Source organism: Tenrec ecaudatus, chromosome 6 (genome assembly GCF_050624435.1).
Source record: "Tenrec ecaudatus isolate mTenEca1 chromosome 6, mTenEca1.hap1, whole genome shotgun sequence".
Taxonomy (NCBI): domain Eukaryota; kingdom Metazoa; phylum Chordata; class Mammalia; order Afrosoricida; family Tenrecidae; genus Tenrec; species Tenrec ecaudatus.
Genome location: NC_134535.1, coordinates 51,447,433 through 51,455,369, shown reverse-complemented (window position 1 = coordinate 51,455,369; position 7,937 = coordinate 51,447,433).

The window sequence follows — 7,937 nt, the reverse complement described above, 5'->3', positions numbered from 1 at the left end:
TCCCATGATAGGCCCTCCAGGAAGACTCCAGAGCTCTTCAGTATTTGGTCCTCTGTGGATATACTTGCCAATTGTTGCAGTAGCAGCTGAAGGTAAACAGGATGTAGCAGAGGAGTTTTAAGGTGTAGAAACTAAGCCAAATTCCACAGAGCACCTTTAAGCATGTTAAAGCAATCATTGATCTAGTGCTTACTTGTACTTATTTACTAATCTGTGGTGAATACTTTCATATATATATGTATATATATACACACCTTACCACATCAAATGATTTGACTAACAATCATAAATCTTTCTCAGTATGCTATCTAATTCTCTGGCTAGAGGTAATACAAAAAGACAGTTTCCTTAGGGTCAATTTCAGTTGATGGAGATCCTATGTATGTGCGCTCCATCGGGTTTTGTTTTTTTAAACATTTTATTAGGGACTCATACAACTCTTACCACAATCCATACATACATCAATTGTGTAAAGCACATCTGTACATTCTTTGCCCTCATCATTCTCAAAGCATTTGCTCTCCACTTAAGCCCTTTGCACCAAGTCCTCGTTTTCCCCTCCTTCCCCGCTACCCTCTCCCTCATGAGCCCCTGATAATTTATAAATTATTATTTTGTCATATCTTGCCCTGTACAGTGTCTCCCTTCACCCCCTTTTCTGTTTTCTGTCCCCCGGGGAGGAGGTCACACGTAGATCCTTGTAATCGGTTCCTTCTTTCCAAGCCACTCACCCTCTACCCTCCCAGTATCGCCTCTCACACTCCTGGTCCTGAAGGGATCATCTACCCTGGATTCCCTGTGCCTCCAGCTCCCATATGCACCAGTGTACAACCTCTGCTCTATCCAGTCCTGCAAGGTAGAATTCGAATCATGGTAGTGAGGGAGGATCAGATCAGGCGTAATTCCCACACTGTGTCTCTAGTGCTGTCTCCTGTAGCGCCATGGGTCAGTGAGGGGAATCATGTCTCATAGTAGGACCAGCCATGTTGTCCTCTCTGTGGACTGGCTGCTCTAATCAGGAACATCACACGGCCTGGTGGGCCAGGATGTGCTCCACTCTCTCCTTCTCCCCCTTCATCTGCTCCCGTGTGCTCTGATCAGATATGCCCCTCTCCCAGAGCAGCAGAATTAATGTCGTCCTTTGAAACAAATTCTTCTGGAGGGCTCTGTCGGGTTTTCAATGGCTGTTTTTGTTGTTGATGTTATTGCTATTCTTGCTGTTTTTGCCCGTTCCCCCATCCATGTACTTCTGAGAGGAATAATTGGTAAGCAGTAGAGCTTTAATGTACCATATATACTCGAGTATAAGTCAAGCTTTGAAGCAGATTTTTAATGCAGTTTTTGTGGTAAAATTAGGTGCTTCGGCTGATATTTGGGTTGGCTTATGCATGAGTATATATGGTACTTGCTCTGCCCAGGAACACCAGATTATGGGTGGTGGTGGTGTTAAGTGCCATCGATTGAGTCAACTGTGATCCATGGTGACTCATGACAGAAGAAACCACTGCATGGTCCGGTAGTATCTTTGCAATTGTCCCTGTGTCTGAGCCCATTGATGCAGCCACTGTGTCAATCCATCATAATAAAGCCCTTCCTCTCTTTTAATGCTGAATCATAGCAACCCTATAAGACATGGTAATGCTGTCCCTCTGAGTTGCCAACATTGTAACTCTTTGTGGAGTAGAATGTCCTGTCTTTTTTTCTGAGAAGCAGCTGGTGGTTTTGAACCATTGACCTTGCAATCAGCAGTCCAACATGTAAATACTATGGCATGAGGACTTCTTGTTGCTGGTTAATGATCAGAAGACATTCAGTGGAGGTTTACTCTGGAGACTACAAAGTGACATTGGCCTTGCATTGTCATCTGTAGCCCTCTGCATGCCTAGTGCTTAGCATGTAAGCTCGATTACAATCCAGTATTCAAGCTCTAACACAGCCAACAGCGGCACTGCAGCAGGAAACATCATGTGAGTTACATGTGTGATTTTAAGAAACCCAAACAAGACACCATGTTAACAAAAGTAAAAAGAAATGAATAAATTTAGTTAAAAATGTATTTTATTATCTCAATATATACAAGACATTTATGTTAGTCTGGGTACTTGAGAGAAACAAATCTACAGAAACTCATGTACAAGAGAGAGTTTTATGTAAAGGTTAAATGCATACTAAGATACCATACCAACCCAGTGCTACCCAAAACTACCAGTCCAACATTAACCCATTAACCTGTACATCCAACACCAATCCACAAAGCCCTCCTCCATCTCATAAAATAGACACAATGATGCCAACTGCAGGAGGAAAGCTGAGTCAGTGAGTGTGTAAACATCTCAGCACTGGCAGGGGTCTCCACACGGGTGCTCCAGCATTCAGGGCTGCATCAGGGTAGGTCCATGTGACTTCTCCTCAGGGATGTCTCACAGGAAATGAGCCTTCCTCTATAAAGCAGTAAACTGGCTAAAGCAGCTGCCCCCTGGTATGACCATCAGAAAGCAAGAGACCCGAGAACTCAAAAGGCGAGGCTCATTGAGCCATTTATCTCTCTGCCCTTCAGTTAACCCCACATGTGTTTATCAGCCAGGTTGGCACAATAAACTAACTAACAACATTATTTCAGCATATAAACAATACAAAATATTTTTCACTTAGCTCTTTAATATGTGTTCCTTTTGATGGGGCACAAAATCTTTTAAATCTGGCATGCATTTTATACTTCTTGTTGTTGTCAGGAAAGGAGCCCAAATGGTACAGAGGTTATAGCTCAAATATGCTAACTGGAAGTGGGTGGTTCAAATCCACCAGCTGCTCCACAGGACAAATAGTGGCAGTCTACCTTTATCAAGACTATAAACTTGGGCACTCTACTGGGCAGTTGTCCTCTGTGCTAAGGGTTGCGATGAGTTGGAAAGGCCTGAATTGTTAACAAGGTTTGGTTATTCTTCGCAGATGTAGTGTGTCCAGCCTGCCCTTTGTTAGCACATCTCAACAGGTTGCTAAGCCCTCATCAGGAAAACCTGATCTGTGTTCAGATTTCATGGCCTCTGCTGTTGAAAAAGAAGAATCACATACCCAAGTTGTTCCAAACATACTTGAAAGTTATCAAGTATTATTTTTAAATTTAAGTTAATTATGTTCTAGAGGAAAAAAGATATCCCAAATTCAAATATAATTTATAGAGATCCATTCAGTCTTAAACAGGACAAAGACAAGACAAAAACAATGGTAAATCAATAATGGTGTAAAAGAATTCTTCGTCACGAGGCCAAAATAAACAGTCACATGATTGCTGGCTGATCAGTTGATCATGGTGACAGGCAAGACTATAGGCCAGGGAATGGACCAGGATTAGGATACTTACCAGTTGGAAAAGTTTACAAGATGAATGGTTCAGGGCCCTCTAACAACCGTTACTTGGGTCTGACTCAGGACTATGTGGCCCTCCCTGCCATCAAATGATTTTGACTCATAGCAACCCTGTCGGACAAGGTAGAACTGCCTCTGTGCGTTGTTGGGACTGTAGCTCTCTGTTTTTTACTTTTTTTATATAATTTAATGTGAGGTCATACAACTCTTATCACAATCGATACATACATACATCCATTGTGTCAAACACATTCGTATATTGGTTTCCCTCATCATTCTCAAAACATTTGCTTTCTACTTGAGCCCTTGGTATCAGCTCCTCATTTTTCCCCTCCCTCCCTGTGCCCCCACCTCCCGAACCCTTGTTAATTTATAAATTATTATGTTGTCATGTTTTACACAGTCCGAAGTCATCCTTCAACTGCTTTTCTATTGTCTGTCCCCCAAGGAGGGGGTTATATGTAGATCCTTATGATCGGCTCGCCCTTTCTACCCGACCTTCCCTCCACCATCCCAGTATCACCACTCGCACCACTGGTCCTGAAGGGATCATCGGTCCTGGATTCCCTGTGCGTCCATTTACTATCTGCACCAATGTACCTCCTCTGGTCTAGCCAGATCTGTAAGGTAGAATTTGGATCATGATAATGTGTGTGTGGCGGGGGCGGGGCAGAGGAAGTATTTAAGAACTAGAGGAAAGTTGTATGTTTCATTGTTGCTACACTGCTCCCTGAATGGCTCATCTCCTCCCCGTGACACTTCCTTAAGGGGGTGTCCAGTTACCTACAGATGGACTTTGGGTCCCCACTCTGCACTCCCCCTCATTCACAATGATAAGATTTTTTGTTCTTTGATGCCTGTTACCTGGTCCCATCAACACCTAGTGATCACACAGGCTGGTGTGCTTCTTCCATGTGGGCTTTGTTGCTTCTCAGCTAGATGGCTGCTTGTTTATCTTCAAGCCTTTAAGACCCCAAACACTATATATTTTGATAGCTGGGCACTATCAGCTTTCTTCACCACATTTGCTTATGCACCTTCTTTGTCTTCAGCAATCCTGTCAGGAAGGTAAGCATCATGGAATGCCAGTTTAATAGAACAGTGTTCTTGCATTGAGGAAGTACTTGAATAGAGGCCCAATGTCCATCAACCTTAATACTAACCCTATAAATATTTACACATAGATCTATTTCTCCATTGTCATATATAAATATATTTACATATGTACATGCCTGTATTTAGACCCCTATAAATGCCCTTTGCCTCCTAGTTCTTTCCTCTATTTCCTTTTACTTTCCTCTACTTCCTTTTATTTTCCTCTTGTCCCACTACCATGCTCAGCCTTATTTGGTTTCAGTAATGCCTCTTGGTTACATTGCCCTTGATCAAGCCCTATCAGGCCTCTTACACCCTCCTTGCCACCAATTTTGGATCACTAGTTGTTCTCTTGTCCCTGGGTTTGTTAACACCACTCCTTTCCCCCACCCCCCCTCTCCCATACTGTCCCCTTACCCCCCCTACTCACACCCGCCCCCATCCTTGGGGCCCATTGTTTTCTCCTCCAAATTTTTTATCCTTCCTATCTTATCTAGATAGACCTGCATAGATAATAATATGCACAAAAACAAGACAGAACAAAGCAAAGCCACAAAATCAAACAGCAACAAAAAATCAAAGGCTGTTTTCCAGTCTGCTGTACCATGCCCTGACCCCAAACTCTATTTTTGGTATTCCCTCGGGACTTCCTTGCTCTGCTCCTCTTGCTGTTCTGTTTCCAGCACGTAGTCTTTTTCCTCAGTGTGGCAGGGTCAGATCGTGTGCAATCCCCACAGTGTCTCCAGTGCCGTCCCCTGTAGGGCTATGTGTCAGTGAGGGATGTCGTGCCATATGGCCATATGATCCTCTCTGTGCATTGGCTGCTCTGAACAGGGATATCATCCTCAAGGCTGGTGGGCCAGGATACGCTCCACACTCTCTTCCTCCACAGTATTGTAACTTTTACAGGAGCAGGAAACCCTATTTTTCTCCCCTCACAGAGCGGCTAGTGGTTTCAAACTGCTGGCCTTGAGGTTAGCTGCGTAAGGTGTAATCACTGCTCCAGTAGTTCTCCTTGTGTGGTCCTAGGACACTAAATTAATGACATGCTTAGGCAATTCCTGAGGGTGGGCTTACCCCTCAGGATGGACTAGTCAGAATCATAATAATACACTTTCAAACACACTAGGCCTGAAGGCAAAGTTTTTCATTTAACCAGTCAATGATGAGAAACTCAATAGGGGACTACATCTATGTGGAGAACTAGATTTAGGTGGGGATCTCGTCTCAGAATTGAAGTGCACATACAACTGCCTTAAATAAAGTTAAAAATTCAGTTTCTGAATGGTCATAGCCATGAAGTGCTAAATAGTTACATAATGCCTATAGCGTGGGTCGAGGCACTTGAAAAGTAGCCTTTTATTTTCACCTATAGTGCTCTTTCCTCGGTGTAAACAATTCTCTTGGAGTTTACCAAAACATGCACTGCCATCAAGTCCATTAAGATGGCTAGTAATCGTGCTGGCCGGGGCCAGTTTCCAAGGCGGAAACCCCCATGGAAGCCTACGGACACAGCTTCCTTTGCAGATGAATTGGGGAGTTCGATCTGCAACATTTCAAGTGCTTAACCACTGGCCTTCAGGACTCCTTTCTCCAGAATGGGATCCTTTTCAACTTGTTCCGTCAACCAGGGCTGGGAATTTGTTGCAATTATTTTTGTAACTGCCTTAGCCTCCTTTGTTCCCAAACTTGGGTCAAGACCACTCTGGTTTTCCCTAACATTTTCCCTTAACTTCAGCCATTGAGGGGAAAGCCAATGAGTCTTTAATATTGCCCAATCCCTTTCAGAGCAGATCTTAAAAAGAAAGGGGGAAAAGTTCTTACTCTACAGTAATCAGCACAAAGGTTCCCCAAGCAACCTTTATTTGCATATAAAAGAGCCTGTCATCAAATGCTCTTTTGCATGACAAAAAAAGATCTTCTGTAGATTAAAAACAAAGAGCAGATGAACATAGCCATTTAAATACATTTTTAAATAGAGGGAGAACATCACTTTACTGCAAACCTATTAATAATATCAAGATATGTAAATACAAAGATTGTTATAAAAGATTGGAAATAGTCGCAAAAAATCAGACTGAGGGAAAAATGGAAATGCGTACTAATTATGAAGGAAACAAAGAATAAAGCAGGAATTTCCCTGATGGAGATAAAATACCCCTGGGCGCTGTGCGTGGCTTTAGTCTGCTCACCAAATGTCGTCCTAATGACGGGTATTCCCCGCTTTAGAATCATTCCACTACGACACACACTTCTGTTTTCTGGAAAACGTTCTTCATTTGTACCTGATTCTGCGAGTTAAGAGAAATCTTGAGAGGACTTTTGCATTTATGAAAAAGAGCTGAAAAGGAAGTCTAGTGTTTACTGTTTGTTTTCTAAAGAGCTACTGACGAGCAATGAGCTCCAGAGCAGCCGAGGCGATGCCGTCAGACTCCTTCCCTAGAGACTGTAGCCCGGGTCTCAATGTCAGTCTGCCGTCGCTTGGAACTGTCAGTTAGTGTTGTTCGAGGCTTTGTGTTCCATCTGCTATGGTTTGAGATTGGATAAGGTTTGTTGGGTTATTTTCTTGAGCCTTAAAACACTCAAAAAGTTTTCACAATTTAATGGTAATTTATTCTCTTCATTCCGTCTTCAGAGCGTTTTCTTTTTTTTTTCTCTTAAGATCATTTTATTGGGGGCTCTTGCAACTCTTGTTACAATCCATACATCAATTGTATCAGACATATTTGTACATAAATTGCCATCGTTCTTTTCTAGACATTTACTTTCTATTGATCCCTTGGGATCAGCTCTCTTTTTTTCCCCCTCCCTCCCACCCCTCCCCCGCCCTTGTGGCACCTTGATAGATTATAGATTGTTATTGTTTTCATATCTCACACCGACCGCTGTTTCCCTTCCCCTCTGTAAACCTTATTTCTTAACATAAATTCTATCAACTTCAGGACATATTTGTAAGTGATGGTACTAGCTATTTAGTCCAAACCTAAAGAACTGAGGGTTAGAGGAATAGAGTCATATCAATGAAGTCGTTTACATTATTAATGAAAGAAAAATGGATTCCATAGTAAATAGCAGGGGAAGGGGGAGGGGCACAGGTTACCCTCCTCTGGGTTAAATAAAATTCCCAACTCACTGCCATCCAGTCAACTCTGACTCATGAACTGCCCCCACGGGTTCTTCAGAGCGTTTTCATAGAAATGATAGAGAAGCTAGAGTGCTGGTCATCAAAATACCAGAAATATAACCTAATTTAAGATTTAGTTTGTTATAATTCTAAAACGTACCTGCCCCCGCCCTTACAGTAAAAATCCCTTTTAAGCTTAATGACGGATGCCCTGGTTCAGGAAGGAATAAGCGAGGACATGTAAAGTTTCAGGGAATGGTGGCCTAACGGCCTCTAAAGAAGTGTAGGGAGAGATAAATTCTTAATGATCATTGCAAAATGTGCCCTCTTAGACTCCAGTTGACTTTGTGTC